This window comes from Solea senegalensis, linkage group LG8 (assembly GCF_019176455.1).
Source record: "Solea senegalensis isolate Sse05_10M linkage group LG8, IFAPA_SoseM_1, whole genome shotgun sequence".
Lineage (NCBI taxonomy): Eukaryota > Metazoa > Chordata > Actinopteri > Pleuronectiformes > Soleidae > Solea > Solea senegalensis.
The window spans coordinates 1,151,831-1,167,797 of record NC_058028.1 but is presented as its reverse complement, the minus strand read 5'-3'; positions in this window follow the sequence as shown (position 1 = coordinate 1,167,797).

Here is a 15,967-nt window from a genome sequence, read left to right as displayed (position 1 = left end):
ACTTTGTTACTTGTGCTTTTGTTACTGGTACTTTAATCATAACCTTTGGTGTAGCTTTGGTACTTTAATGATTAACCTTTTTGAAGTGATTTGAGTTAATTAATCTGAAGTCTTCATGTATCAAGCAACATTAACATTATTGTTATCATTTATTCTTTATATTAAGAAGTGTGTGCTGAAATTATCTGCTATTAATGACTTTGTTTTTCTGTTTATCCTAGGTTAATAACCTATTCTGTTATATCCTGTTCATCCCATTCTGCCCCAAAATAAAAAAAAAAAAACTGAAGATTGAACAGAATTGAGTTGTCCATCGTCCTCCTTCAACAGTTGATCAGCCGTTTCTCAAGTTTGGGCAGAGCTGTGGTCAACAAATACACACTAAAACAGCACATAACTTGACAGATATTTAGCTCTTCCACCAGCAAAGCATCGGCTTTTCCTTCTCCGGACGAGTTGCCGTTGTAGTTGTAACCCTTGCCACACTTGTCTGGGGTTATTTTCATCCAGATGGCTTTCCACCTTCCTCTTATACTCCCTTTTTGCAGCCTTAAGTCCTCTCCTCAAGTTAGCCCTAGCCACACTGTACAGGTTTGTGTCCTTGACTTTGAAGGTGGTGTCTCTGGCTCATAGCAGTGACCTCACCTCTGCTGTCATCCAGGGTTTTTCGTTGTTGTAGACCCTTATCTGTTTGTTTATTGTGACATTATTGGTGCAGGTCTTAATATAAAACAGCACAGTCTCAGTGTATTAATTTAGCTCCAAGTGATCAAATACTGACCAGTCGGTGTTAATAAAACAGTCTTGCAACTGACTGATTGCGTCATCAGGCCATATTTTTACAGTTCTCTTGGTTGGCTTGACTTTCCTTCTGAGGGGTTTGTATGCTGGGACACTAAGCAGCGAGATGTGGTCGGACATGCATAGGTGGAGAAGGGGTATTGTCCTAAATGCCTCCTTTAAATGTGAATAAAGGATTGCACAAATTTGGCAAAACAGACAGGCCTGGTTAAAATCCCCCGCAACAATAAAAGCGCCCTCAGGATAAGCCCTCTGCTGTCTACTAATCACTTTATGGAGTTGGGAGAGCGCAATAGCAACATTGGCATCAGGAGGTATGTACACAGCAGTCACAAGCACAATTGTTATCTCCCTTGGTAGATAAAAAGGTCTGCACTTAACTGTCATGGTCTCCAGCTCGGGGGAGCAATGGGTGTTTACATCTCTGATGCACATAGACGCATAGTCCTCCCCCTCTGGTCTTTCTGGAGCTGCCGGTCTTATCGAAGCGGTGCATGGTGCAGCGTGTGAGCTCCACTGCTGCGTCCGGAACAAGCAAGTGGAGCCAAGTTTCTGTGATTATCGTCACATAGCAGTCCCGTGTGTAGTCATTCCGCGCCATCATTAGCTCCAACTCGTCCGTTTTGTGGACGATGGATGTCCAGATTTCTGCTGGTTGGTCTTTCCAGCTCAATACTCCCTTCTGGAAAGGGTAACCAGAACAAGTACGGCGGGCACAACTCGACTGTCTTTCTAAAGGTTTATTCCACATACACGGTTAAGCAGCAGTAAGTTAGCAATTAGACAGTTTGTTATCCACTTACTTCAGTCAGTTAGAGAGTCAGTCAGGTTATAAACCCGACAAGTCGTACAGGTTCTGATGATAGATCGATTTACAAAGGCGCATACGAAAGCAATACATAACAAAACATGGCTTTGACGATGCACCTTAAAGGCACTTTAAAGGCAACGGTGCTTTGATACCAGTTACAACAATGAACAGATAAATAGAATGAAAGACAAATAGCTTTGCCTGCTAGAAAGTTCTACAATGGATCTAGCGTTGCTTCCGAAAAGGCTGGGTAGAGCCGGTCAGAGTGGCTGCTTCCTTAGCCTGACTAGCAAGTCCGCTGTGCGACCCCGCTTCTGCCTCTGCTCCCTCCGCTGTCTGCACCGCCTACCAGGCCCCACATCCAGTGAGAGCCTGGTGATCTCGCTATTGCTGGTGGTATGTTGTGGGACCGTAAAAAGTCACTTGTGATTTCAGTTCTACCTGCATATCCAAAGTCCCGCAACTCTGCACTGGTATATGTGAGGCCATCTACACAAGATGTCTCATGTACACAAATCCACACAAATTAACAAAACAAAACACCAGGATAGAGAGCTCCAAGCTGCAGTGTCAGTGTGCACCGGCATCTTACATACCATCAGGGAATTACTGTAGTGCACAGATTGTTTGCACCAGCTGAATCCTCCTGTCAGTCGATTCATCAGCACAGCACACTCATGAGTCTGTCAGTTAACTTCCTCTAGAGCCGGAGAAAGCCAAAGAGAGCAGAGTCTGCCTCTGAACCACTAGGTTTAGCAATTTGTAAGTGAGTCCTCCGGTTAAGGCCGAGCTGAGTCTGAACTACTAGAACGTGCGGTTGGTGCTCCACAATGACAATCTTTTAATCCAGGAAAATCACAACTCAATCCTGCAGTTTACCCAACATTATTAACTAAACCATCTTCACCTGAATCTCCAAAAAACAAAATAAATGTTTCAAATACCTTTGACTGACAATAGACAATAAAATCAGTTTTGATTAATATACGGGGCATTCAAAAGAAAAGCAAAAACACATTCAACCATGGGACTGTCTGCGTTGAAGAACGACACTTAATTCAGAGTACTCTAGGGTGATACACAGCCTCTCTTATTATTGTGCGGCTCTCACAATAAGAGGAATAACTCAAAATTTGCAGGGTGACAGAGATATTGTCTCAATAAAAAAAAAAAACATTTGCACAAAGCAAGCCGATCCACTTTTCTATGTCGATAAGTGCATTAAAAATACTGTAAAAATATTGGGAGAAAAATAAATGAAGGCATTTAGAATAGATGCAAATGTGTGATTAATTACAATTAATCCCAAGTTAACTATGACATTAATGCGATTCATTGCGATTCAATATTTTAATTGTTTGACAGCAATAGTTAATATGAGTTTGTAAATAGATGGAGAGGACATTATTCCTGACCTGCAGTTTCCTGACATCTTCCTGATTAACTTCCCTTCATCTTCAGAGAGTCACTGGAGGTTTACAAAATCTCCTCAATCTGGCTTTGTGACAAACATTCAACTCTGGGGTCTACTGGCTAAAGATAGCACATTGTGTGCTAGCATTAGCAAAGGGCAGTGTTAATAACTGCTGTGTTAATGTTGCTGTGCAGGCTAGCTCTTGGTAAATCTAGCCTGGAGTCCATGATTTACCAAGAGTTAACCTCTAAATATGTGCTGGTTCCCATCGCTGTGTAATCTTCTGCTCACTGTGAACATAAAAAAATGTGCACATATGATAAGTAATATTAGTGAAAATAAAACAACCAACATAGGGGTATTTTAACTCTGTAAACAACAGTAAGTGGCAAACTCACACAAGAGTCTTAGCGGGGATATTAGCTGCTATGTCCCCTCAGATTGGCCATTTAAAATTCATTCTATCTGTCTTACTTGGTTTGGTTTTTGAAAGCCAGAATTATTCATGCTGATGTCTCTGAGTGTTTACTTGAAGTACTCAAGTAATGCTAAATTGATTCCATTTCCTATTTTGTTTTAAAAATAACCTCATGTTGTAATTGTTGTATAGATTACATTACATGTCATTTAGCAGACGCTTTTATCCAAAGCGACTTACAAAAGTGCATTCAAACATTTGGGTACAAATAAGAGCTAGAAGTAAGTAAGAGCTTCAAGTAGATCAAACTATGAAGTGCTAGTCATAAGTGGGATGTACAAGTTTTTTTTTGTTTGTTTTTTTTGTCGTCTTAGTTGTAGAGTAGAGTTGGAAGAAATATGTTTTTAGTCGGCGGCGGAAGATGTGGAGGCTTTCAGCTGTCCGGATGTCGATGGGGAGATTGTTCCACCATTTGGGAGCGAGGACAGTGAACAGTCTCGAATTCTGCGAGTGCCTCTGCGATCCTCTCAGTGAGGGGGCAGCGAGCCGGTTTGCCGATGCAGAGCGGAGTGGGCGGGCTGGGGTGTAGGTTTTATAGAGCCCTTGTGAGTCACAGGGCCTCAAAATTGTCTTCATTCCCCCACATGGAGCCCTTGGTGGCAGCAGAACTGGCCTCATTTATTGATATTAAGGCTGTCCAACCTGCAGGCCTATTATTCTGTGCTCTCCAAAGGGCTGCACACTGTTTTTGGCTGTGCAGACTTAAAATGGACTCTCTTCCCTTGAGCTTTTATCCTTTGTCTGCAAGGTTTTCTGGAGTAAAAAATAATAATTATCTGCCTGTGTGCATTGATTGCATGTGTTTGTGTGTATAAGCATACATTCCTTGTATGACCCATATACAGCACATTCTCTTCCAACATGACAGTTTCTCATTTTGTACTGACGCATGTGGCATGTGTGTGGTGCTCTTGTATTTCCCATAAAGGCTTCCACAGGGGATGATAAAAGCAAAAATCATGCAATCCTATGGTAACACTGGTACCCATTCGATTCTCGCAGGGACATCAAAGATCACAGCGAGACACGGCGCTATTAGAGTCCATGGGTGGGATGAAAATGTGCCAAAAATATAGCAAGTCTTGTGAAATACATGACTTGAGTTTCATAACAAACAGCAGACATTTCATTTGTGTTTAATCCATTCTCTGATGTTTTGAAACAGCAGGGAGGAGGCAGAGACGCCAGAGATGATCGGGACACCGAGGGAGCTGCATGGGGATGTAAGACTTAGTAATGCAGCACTTTGAATGGTGTGCTAATGAATGAATTTGAACAGAATAGCGCAGGATATTGAAAAGGTATTGTGGAGGGTGACACTGCATGTGTGCACGATGCAAAAACATCTGACTGTTCGAAGATTAGGAGATGGACAGAAATTCAACTCTCGGGGGGAAATTGCGTGGAACACAAGTGCAGGGCTATTTCACAGCCTGCTGGCTGCGTATGTGCAGTATGATTGGCGTAGAGAATGTAACGGCGTACACAACACAGATGTGCTGACATGTATGAAATGTAAGTTTTTTTGTAATAACACATTTTTAAATACACTATGAAATACTTCATCCAGCATCACTGGCCTTTGCAGTTAAGCAATCAGTAAAGGGCCATTCATCAAAAGCTAAAACAGCCGGTCTGTCCAAAAAGATGTTTTAACTATTTTTGAAGGAATCAACAGACTCTCGAAGTGCATTCCTTAGCTGCGGTGCTTCAGCCTGGATGATCTTAATGATTCTGTTCGTGAGTCTCAGGAGATCAGAGATAAAGGAAGACTAAGGGCTCTAAAAGTCAACTCTAAAGTCTTACAATGAATTTAAAATGTATGTGCAGCCAGTGAAGGGAGGCTATAACCAAGTTAACTTGTTCACTTTTCTTTTTTTTTTGCATCTTGCATTTCTGAAGACAGGCAAAAGCAGTTTTGTTAATGCACATTAAAAGGGCATTTTAATAATCTGAACAAGACAAGATAAAAGCACAAATTATTTCTAGTTGTGGTTTGAAACCCTTATTTTAGCGATGTTCTTCAAATGAGTGAAGCTGTTTTGAACTCACTGTAAACAGTGACAGTCCAGTCACATGAATTTCTCAAAAACAACTCCCAGGTTTAGAATATAAATACTTTATTCATCCCTAAGGGGAAATTGTTTCGTCATAGCAGCAATACAATACATATTATAAACATAAAATGTAATGTAACCATAAAATGTAAAATGTGCAACAGTGGGAAACAAATAGTGCAATAATAAAGGAATGGCATAAATGAGTGCAATGTATGTCATGTAGTGAAAATGTGCATTGTGCAAGTGCGCAGTCTTCTTTTTTTATTACAGAGAGTTATTATAAGTTCTGATGGCAGTAATGACTTCCTGAATCTGTCCTTGTGACAGCAGAGCTCTTCTGAATCTATTGGAGAATGTGCTCTCCTGGGCCTGGAGGATGTGATGGATTGGATGATCGGTGTTATCCATGATGGAAAAAAGTTTATTCAGCATCCTCCTCTCCACCACCGTTACAACGGTGTCCTGCTTGCAGCCGATGATGGAGCCGGTCTTCTTTATCATTTCGTTGAGTTTGTTAGTTTCTCCGGCTCCAATACTGCTCCTCCAGCACACCACAGCAAAGAACAGTGTGCTGGCCTCAACAGACTGGTAAAATAACTCCAACAATTCGCTGCATACATCAAAGGATCGCAGCCTCCTCAGAAAGAAGACCCTGCTCATTCCCTTCCTGTACACAGCACTGGTGTTAGCCTTCCAGTCCAGTCTGTTGTTCAGCCTATGTGGTGCGGACCACATAGCATTAGCTCCCCCAGCAGCTCCCGTCCAGCCGGGAGACAAACAGGGCAGCTGGGTGACTGTCCGCAGTAAGAGGCATAGTGTTAAGCCTAAGAGTCCTGTCCACCACCAACCTGTTCATACCTCAAACAAGTTTTCCCCTCTCAGCACCACACAGACTGAGAAACCAACTCTGGTAATTGGTGACTCCATCCTGAGGAACGTGAAAATAGCGACGCCAGCGACCACAGTCAGGTGTTTTCCCGGGGCCAGAGCGGGCCCCGGGAGTCTTATCTGAAACTGCTGGCTACAGATAATCGTAAATTCAGTAAAGTTATTATTCACATCAGCATTAATGACACCCGATTACGCCAATCGGAGGTCAGTAAAGTTAATGTTAAGTCTGCGTGTAGGTACGCACAATCTATGTCTGACAACGTAATCTTCTCTGGTCCTTTGCCCAATGTAACCAGTGATGACATGTATAGCCGCATGTCGTCATTCAATCGCTGGCTGTCGAGGTGGTGTCCAGAAAACAACATTGGGTTTTTAGAAAACTGGCAAAACTTCTGGGGGAAACCTGGTCTCATGAGGAGAGACGGCGTCCATCCCCCTTTGGATGGAGCAGCTCTCTTATCTAGCAGCTTAGGGCATTTTATTAGAAACCCATGACAATCCAGAGTTGAGAGCAGGACACAGAGTTGCAGTCTTTCATGCTTCTCTGTGCTTCTTTTCGAGCAGTCACCTATTAAAAACCCCATAGAGACTGTGTCTGCCCCTCGACCTAAAAAAGTAGAAAAAAGTAAAAACTAAAGTAAATAAATCAATAACAAACAGAAGAGGAGTTAGACATTCTAACTTAATGTAGCAGCATGGATGTGCTCCATCTCATGCACTATGACGGCCTTAATTTGAACACCAATGGTAGCTATGCATTGTAGGTGGAGGGGACTATAAATGCGGCATAGTCCAAGATGGCGCTCCCCAGTGTGCGACGTCGCGGAGCTCTCCGAGTCCAGTTGTTTCTTTTCTTATTTATAATTGCCACTTTTTTATGGCACATACTGCAAAGAGTGTCTACAATCGGGCGATCTTGCTACAGCTGAGAGAGCACAGCAATTTCGGAGAGCGGCAAGATTCGCGGAGGAGGTACGGCTGCCCTCGTCAAACAATCATGGGGTACTGACAGTAAGATCATCTCGAGATCCTGCTCTGAAAATGTGGAATATCTCACTCTGAGACTAAGACCATTTTATTTGCCCAGAGAACTGCAATGCATTATTGTGAGTGTCGTGTATATCCCCCCCTCTGCCAAAGAGGAGGCTGCACTTGCTTTACACAGCTACATGACATGATCAGTGGGCATGAGGACACATATCCTGATGCTGCTGTTATTATCTTGGGATATTTCAACCACTGTAATCTCCGGAAAACTATGCCTAAACTGCATCAGTTTGTGAACTTTCCCACCAGGGAAAACAAAATACTGGATCACTACTACAGCAACATCAAACATGCCTTTTCAGCTGAACCACAACCCCACTTTGGAAAGTCTGATCACCTGGCTATCCGGCTCAAACCGGTTTATAACAAAAGGCTCAAGTCAAGCCCAGTCACAGTCAGAACTATTAACACCTGGACTGATAGTGCACAAGCTAGCCTGCAGGGCTGCTTAGAGGCCACAGACTGGAGCATGTTCAAAGAGGCCACTGACAACATCCATGAATACACAATGACCGTTAGTGACTACATCAGCTGGTGCATGACCATCTGCGCACCCCCCAGGACTGTGCGTATGTTCCCCAACCAAAAACCCTGGTTTAATGGGGACGTACGGCGGAATATAAGGAAGAGGCGGGAGGCCTTCAAGTCAGGAGACCACGGGGAGTACAAGAGAGCCCGGTACGAGCTGCAGAAGTCCATCTCCCAAAAGCTTGAAGGCTACTACCACAACCACAACACACGCAGCATGTGGCAGGGAATCCAGTCTGCCACAAACTACAGGAGGACCACAACAACCAAAGACCCCCGGGACGTCACGCTCCCAGACAGCCTGAACAACTTCTATGCGGGGTTCGGCAGGCTGAACACAGACTCACCCTCAAAAACCCCCTGTGACCCCACGGACACTGTCTTCCAGGTGACACACACACAGGTCCTAAAGGCTCTGAAGAAGGTGAACCCCCACAAAGCTGTGGGACCCGACGGAGTGCCTTCCAGAGTACTGAAGGCCTGTGGAGAACAACTGGCCGGTGTGTATACCAATATCTTCAACACATCACTATCTCAGGCTGTAGTCCCCCGTATCTTCAAAACCTCCACCATCATACCAGTCCCTAAAAGACCAGACACACCCACCCTAAATGACTTCAGGCCAGTGGCACTCACACCAGTCGCCATGAAGTGCCTGGAAAAATTAGTCCTCACCCACATCAACAACATGGTTCCAGACACTGTGGACCCCCTCCAGTTCGCATACCGCCCCAACTGATCAGTGGACGACATGGTAGCATTAACTCTTCACCACACCCTGCAACACCTGGAGAGCAGCAGGACGTATGCCAAGATGCTCTTCCTGGACTACAGCTCTGCATTTAACACCATCCACCCAGGCAGACTGATCGTAAAACTGGCAGACCTTGGAGTCCCTACTTCCACCTGCAACTGGATCCTGGATTTCCTGGCCGAAAGGCCCCAGGCGGTGAAGATGGGAGGACGGGTGTCTGTTGAAATTAGAGTCAGCACCGGATCACCACAGGGCTGCTGCCTCAGCCCCAAACTCTTCACCCTGTACACACATGACTGTGTCTCCACCCAGGACAGCTCCATCATCATTAAATACGCTGATGACACCATCCTGGGGCTCATCAAGGGGGGAGACGAGTCAGGATACAGGGCCCTGGTCAACAACACCATTGTCTATGGAGAGGAGAACGACCTCCTCCTCAACACAGACAAGACCAGGGAATTAATCCTGGACTTCAGGAAAAAAAAAAACCCTCCACAGCCTCTATTCATTAGCGGGACTGAGGTGGAGAGGACAGACAGCTACAGATTCCTGGGACTGCAGGTAACATCTGACCTGAGCTGGGCTTGTAACACCACAGCCACAGTGAAAAAAGCCCAGCAAAGACTGTACTTCATCAGGCTGCTCAGGAAAGCTGGACTGAACCACCGCCCTCTCACCCTGGCCTACAGAGGACTGATAGAGAGCATCCTGAGAGTGAGAGTGTTTGGCTATCGAGCGGCTGGGCTTACACGCCACGCTCGAGGTGCGCTGTCTCTCCAGTTTGCAGTGGTGAATGCCGGTAGTGGTGTGCGTCACGCTCTCTCCCCCTATGGTTGTACGGGCATCATACTCGGCAACAAGATGAATGTTGGCCACCTGGCTGAGTGAAACGTGAACTGAATGACGTCACGATCTGCTGTCCCCTGCTGCTTTGTCTCAACCTGAGTCTGCTCCGCCTTGACGTCATTCCGTATCGCTTTACGGCTTCTTCTTTTGCCACTGTCGTGCGGCTGTGTCGCGGAATTGTGTGCACTTGTTTTATGTTGATATTTTAGTTTAGGTCCATTTTTTATTTTGTTAGTTTTGATTTTGTTATTTCACCTGCCCGTTTTGTTTGTTTTGATTTCTGAAAATGATTTTGGTTTGATTAACTGCTGTGTTACATATATTTTTAGGGCATATTATTTAAGTTCTTTATATAGTGTTATGTTTATTATTTTGAGGAATTATATGTAAATTATTTTTGGTAGTATAATTTGCCCAGCTGTAATCCTTTGGTTTATTGTGTTTGATTTGGTTATTTTCTTTGAGTGATTAGTGATATTTTCTTTGTCTTTTCTTATTCTGGGCAATTTATATTTAGTTTGAACATAATTTGCCCAGTCTTATTACTATTATTATTATTACTATTATTGTTATTATAATCCTGAGTTTATTCATGCTATTAATTTCCGTATCTTGTTTTTAGTGCCAAGGCTGGTGGTGGTGCTGGTGACCTGGGTGGAGGTGTCCATTTTCCTTGTGTGCTGTGTCCCCTGGGATTTGGGTATTCACTGTGTGTGTGTGTGTTTGTGTGTGTGTGCGTGTGTGCCTGTCACATGACCTGGTGATTTGAGTATTTTGATTTAGACTTCTCCTCTCACAAGCTTCTATTCACCACGATCCTAAGCCTGCACAGATTTATTTATTTTCGTTTTGAGTGAACACATTGTGTTTTTAAACAATTTATTAAAATGTGCATTGGGAATCATGTCTCCTGCATCTTTTTTGAGGAGAACTTACTTGCGTGTCCTTGTAATTGGTGTAAATAATCTTTGGGTGAAAGTCCCAAAGTGGCATTGTCGGCTCCTTAACTTTAAAATCTATTATTAAGTTAGGTTTCCTCCTTACTCAATTGTATTGATTTATTCTGTGTAACTGAAACTTGGTTACATGAAGACGATTACGTTAGTCTAAATGAGTCAACTCCACCCACTCATGCTAATACCCATATACCTAGAAGCTCAGGCCGAGGAGGAGGAGTAGCAGCCATTTTTAATACTAGATTATTAATCAATCCCAAGCCCAAACCAGTATATTCATCCTTTGAAAGCCTTATTCTTAATCTATCTCATCCTATTTGTAAATCACAGAAACCAATTATAATAGTCACAGTTTATCGTCCACCTGCACCTTAATCAGAGTTCTCATCATCATCATCCTCCGCTTATCCGGGGCCGGGTCGCGGGGGCAGCATTTTCAGTAAGGGACCCCAAACTTCCTTTTCCCGAGCCGCATTGACCAGCTCCGACTGAGGGATCCCGAGGCGTTCCCAGGCCAGAGTGGAGATGTAATCTCTCCACCTTGTCCTAGGTCTACCCCGAGGTCTCCTCCCAGCTGGACGTGCCTGATATACCTCCCTCGGGAGGCGCCCAGGGGGCATCCTCACCAGATGCCCGAACCACCTCAACTGGCTCCTTTCAACGTGAAGGAGCAGCGGTTCTACTCCGAGCTCCCCCCGGATGACCGAGCTTCTCACCCTATCTCTAAGGGAAAAGCCAGCCACCCTCCTGAGGAATCCCATTTCGGCCGCTTGTACCCGCGATCTCGTTCTTTCGGTCATGACCCAACCTTCATGACCATAGGTGAGGATAGGAATAAAGACTTTGCCTTCCGGCTCAGCTCCCTTTTCGTCACAACCGTGCGGTAAAGCGAATGCAGTACCGCACCAGCTGCTCCGATTCTCCGGCCCATCCCCGGCTCCCTCGTCCCCTCACTCGTGAACAAGACCCCGAGATACTTGAACTCCTTCACCTGGGGCAACGAGTCATTCCCTACCCGGAGAAGGCAATCCACCGGTTTCCTGCTAAGAGCCATGGCCTCAGACTTCGAGGTGCTGATCCTCATCCCGACCGCTTCACACTCGGCCACGAACCGATCCAGTGAGCGCTGAAGGTCACAGGCCGACAAAGCCATGAGGACCACATCATCTGCAAAAAGCAGCGACGTGATCTCAAGCCCGCCAAACCACAACCCCTCTCCCCCAGGACTACGCCTCGATATCCTGTCCATGAAAATCACAAACAGGATTGGTGATTAAGCGCAGCCTTGGCGAAGGCCAACACCCACAGGAAACAGGCCTGATTTAGTGCCGAGAACCCTGACACAGCTCATACTTTGGGCGTATAGGGATTGGATGGCCCTAAGTAGTGCCCCCCTCACCCCGTACTCCCGCAGTACCTCCCACAGTATCTCCCTGGGAACCCGATCATACGCCTTCTCCAGGTCCACAAAACACATGTAGACCGGTTGGGCGTACTCCCAGGCCCCCTCCAGGATCCCTGCAAGAGTAAAGAACTGGTCCGTTGTTCCACGACCAGGACGGAATCCGCATTGTTCCTCTTGAATCCGAGGTTCAACTACCGGTCGAACCCTCCTTTCCAGAACCTTGGAGTAAACCTTACCAGGGAGGCTGAGAAGTGTGATGCCCCGGTAATTGGCATACACTCTCAGGTCCCCCTTTTTGAAAAGGGGGGCCACCACCCCAGTTTGCCACTCCTTCGGCACTGACCCCGACCTCCACGCAATGTTGAAGAGAGTTCTCTGAGTTCTTATTTGAGTTAGTGCTTAAAACAGATAAAATCATAATTTTTGGGGATTTCAACATCCATGTAGATGTTGACCGTGATAGTCTTAGCTGTGCATCAATAGGTTTTATTCAACATGTTAATAAACCAACTCATTGACTTAATCACACCCTCGACCTTGTTTTAACTTATGGTATTGATGTTGATAACTTAAACATAGTTCCTCAAAACCCTCTCCTTACTGATCATTATTTACTCACATTTAATTGTACAATAATGAACTACAATAACATAAATAAGAAATACAGCTACAGCCGGTGCCTGTCTGATAATAATATTAATACATTCAAAGAGACAGTGCAACCTTTATTAACTCAGTGCCATATGTCAGTACATCTGAAGGTACCTTTTGTGATTTTACTCCCGCCCTCATAGATAACCTTGTTGATAGAACACCAGCCTCACTGCGTACTACATTAGATTGTGTTGCCCCTCTGAAAAAGAAAGTGGTGAATCAGATGAGATGAGCACTATGGTTTAACTCTAATACTCATGCTCTTAAACAGACGTTACATAGATTAGAAAGAAAATGGCGTTCCAGTAACCTAGAGGAACTTCATATGCCTGGAAAGATGATTTTGTAGCTTACAAAAAAGCTCTACAAAAAGCTAGAGTTGCCTAATATTCTTCTCTAATTGAAGAAAATAAGAATAATCAGATTTCTTTTCAGCACTGTAGCCAGGCTGACACAGAGCCACAGCTCCACTGAACCATTTGTCTCTGAAATCTTAGAAAAGCGTGTTGCTAATCAATTATGTGAATATTTGCGCATTAATGGCCTGTTTGAAGATTTTCAGTCAGGTTTTAGATTAAACCATAGCACAGAAACAGCACTAGTTAAAGTTAGTAACGATCTTCTCATAGCGTCAGATAATGGTCCAGTTACTTTACTTGTCCTGTTAGATCTTAGTGCTGCATTTGACACCATTGATCATAATATTCTACTGCAGAGATTGGAGCAGACTCTTGGTATCACAGGTGCTGCCCTCTGCTGGTTTAAGTCATACTTATCTGATAGATTCCAGTTTGTTCATGTTAATGATAAAGCCTCACTACAAACAAAAGTTAATTGTGGAGTTCCACAAGGCTCAGTGCTTGGGCCTATACATTATACCTTATATATGATCTAGGGAACATTATTACATACAAGTGAAAACATACACTTCCATTGTTATGCAGATAACACACAGCTATATTTATCGATGAGGCCGGATTAAATAAATCAGGTTGTTCAACTCCAGGAATGTCTCAGAGACATTAAGTCCTGGATGACCTATAACTTTCTACTTTTAAACTCAGAAAAAAACTGAGGTCATTATACTTGGCCCTAAACACCTCAGAGAAAAACTTTCCGATCACATTGTCACTTTAGATGACATCACCCTGGCTTCCAGTTGCACTGTGAGGAACCTTGGAGTTACTTTTGACCAATAAATGTCTTTTGATTCACACATAAAACTAATTTCCAGAACAGCCTTCTTCCACCTGCGGAACATTATGAAAATTAGAAAGATTCTGTCTTTACAGGATGCTGAAAAACTAGTTCATGCTTTTGTTACATCTAGATTAGGTTACTGTAATTCCTTATTATCAGGATGTTCTAACAAGTCTGTTAGAATCCTTCAGTTAATTCAAAATGCTGCAGCACATAACTGCAGTGTTAGCTTCTCTACACTGGCTCCCCGTACAGTTTAGAATAAAATTTAAAATCCTCCTCCTCATGTACAAAACACTTAATGATCAGGCCTCTTCATACCTGAAAGACCTAGTCTTATCCTATCACCCTAATAGACCACTTAGGTCACAAAATACAGGTTTACTTGTGGTTCACAGAGTCTGTAAGAGTAGAATGGGAGGCAGAGCCTTTAGTTATCAAGCTCCTCTCCTGTGGAACCAGCTTCCAGTGATAGTTCGGGAGGCGGACACACTCTCTGTATTTAAAGTTAAACTTAAAACTTTCCATTTTGATAAAGCTTATAGTTAGAGCTGGTTCAAGGAAACCTGGACCATCTCTTAGTTATGCTGCTATAGAACAACCTTGTCTCTTTCTCTCCCTAGTTTGTGTCTTTCCTTCCTTCCCTCTCTCTCTCTGTATTCTCATCATGCAGGTTGCAGGATCAGGATCCAGTTTTCGGGGCTACGCTTATCATCACCATTATTATTATTTTATAATTGAAAAGTCAATATCAGTTCTTTCTCTCCCCCCATTTCCTGTCCCCCACCTCTCCACTGTCCCCCATTTTTCCTTTCACCCCAACCAGTCGAGGCAGATGACCGCACATCTCTGAGCCTGGTTCTGTCAGAGATTTCTTCTTCTGTTAAGAGGGAGTTTTTTCTCTCCACTGATGCCTAGTGCTTGCTCATTGTGTGAACTGTTGGGGTTCTCTGCTCTCTTTGATGTTGTCTATGTACAATGCCTTGAGATAATGTATGTTATGATTTGGCGCTATACAAATAAAATTGAATTGAATTGAATTGAAGGGGGACAGCACAGTTCCCCCTCCTACATCACTAACCACCACATCAGACAAACCACAACCCAGTCGGACAATCTGAGGTCTGCCTGTCAGGCAGTCAGTGATCCAAGAGATGGTGGGCGTGTCCACCCCCACCACCTGCAACTTCTCTCCCAGTATCAGTGGCTGGATGGTGTTGGAAGCACTGGAGAAATCAAAGAAAGTGATTCTCACTGTGCCTCCAGCACCATCCAGGTGAGACTGAGCTCAATGCAGCAGATAGATGAGGGCGTCATCCACCCCCAGGTTGGGCTGATAAGCAAATTGGAGCGGTTCCAGTGAGGACTTTACCTGCGGTCTGAGGTGGGCCAAGACCAGCCTTCATCACATGGGATGTCAGAGCCACTGAGCGATAGTCCCTGGGTTCACATGATGCTGATGACTTTGTCTTGGGGACAGGAACGAGGCATGACGTCTTCCACAGCGCTGGGACCATTCAAAAGGTTTTGTAGGCTGGACTAGACAGAAGAGCCTATGAGACCTAATGACCAATGTGTCCATCTTGTCAAAGTTCAATTGTAAAAAAAATGATTGGATAAATGCAGGAAGTTATGCTGGATAATTGATTCAGCTTGTTTTCTTTGAAGAAGCCACATATCATCTGCATAAAAATGGTGGGAAACGTTGCTGAAGTGACAGATTATCTGCCCAAGGTAGGTCAAATACAACAACAAAACAAGGCAGACTTCACCCCATTCATGCAGCAAGCCACTGTAGCCAGTCAAGAATAGCTCCAGAAATTCCAAGTGTCCTTTGACTCACTCCAAGATATAAAATACATATTGAGACAGGGCTCAAAATGTTTAACTTCATCATTCGAAGAAACTGAACTCCTTATTTGTGTGTTCTGTGTGGCTGTTTTTTTCTTTTTCCCTCCATATCATTTGCAGCACGTTCATGAGGTGATGCAGGGGTAAAAAGAAAGCACCATACTGGTAGTGGGAATGGTGTTAATCGCCTGTTATTTGTAGTGGTTTCATCAAGTTTCTTAACGTGGGCGGAGTCATCACTGCACGGCTGAGTGAAACTGCGGTGACT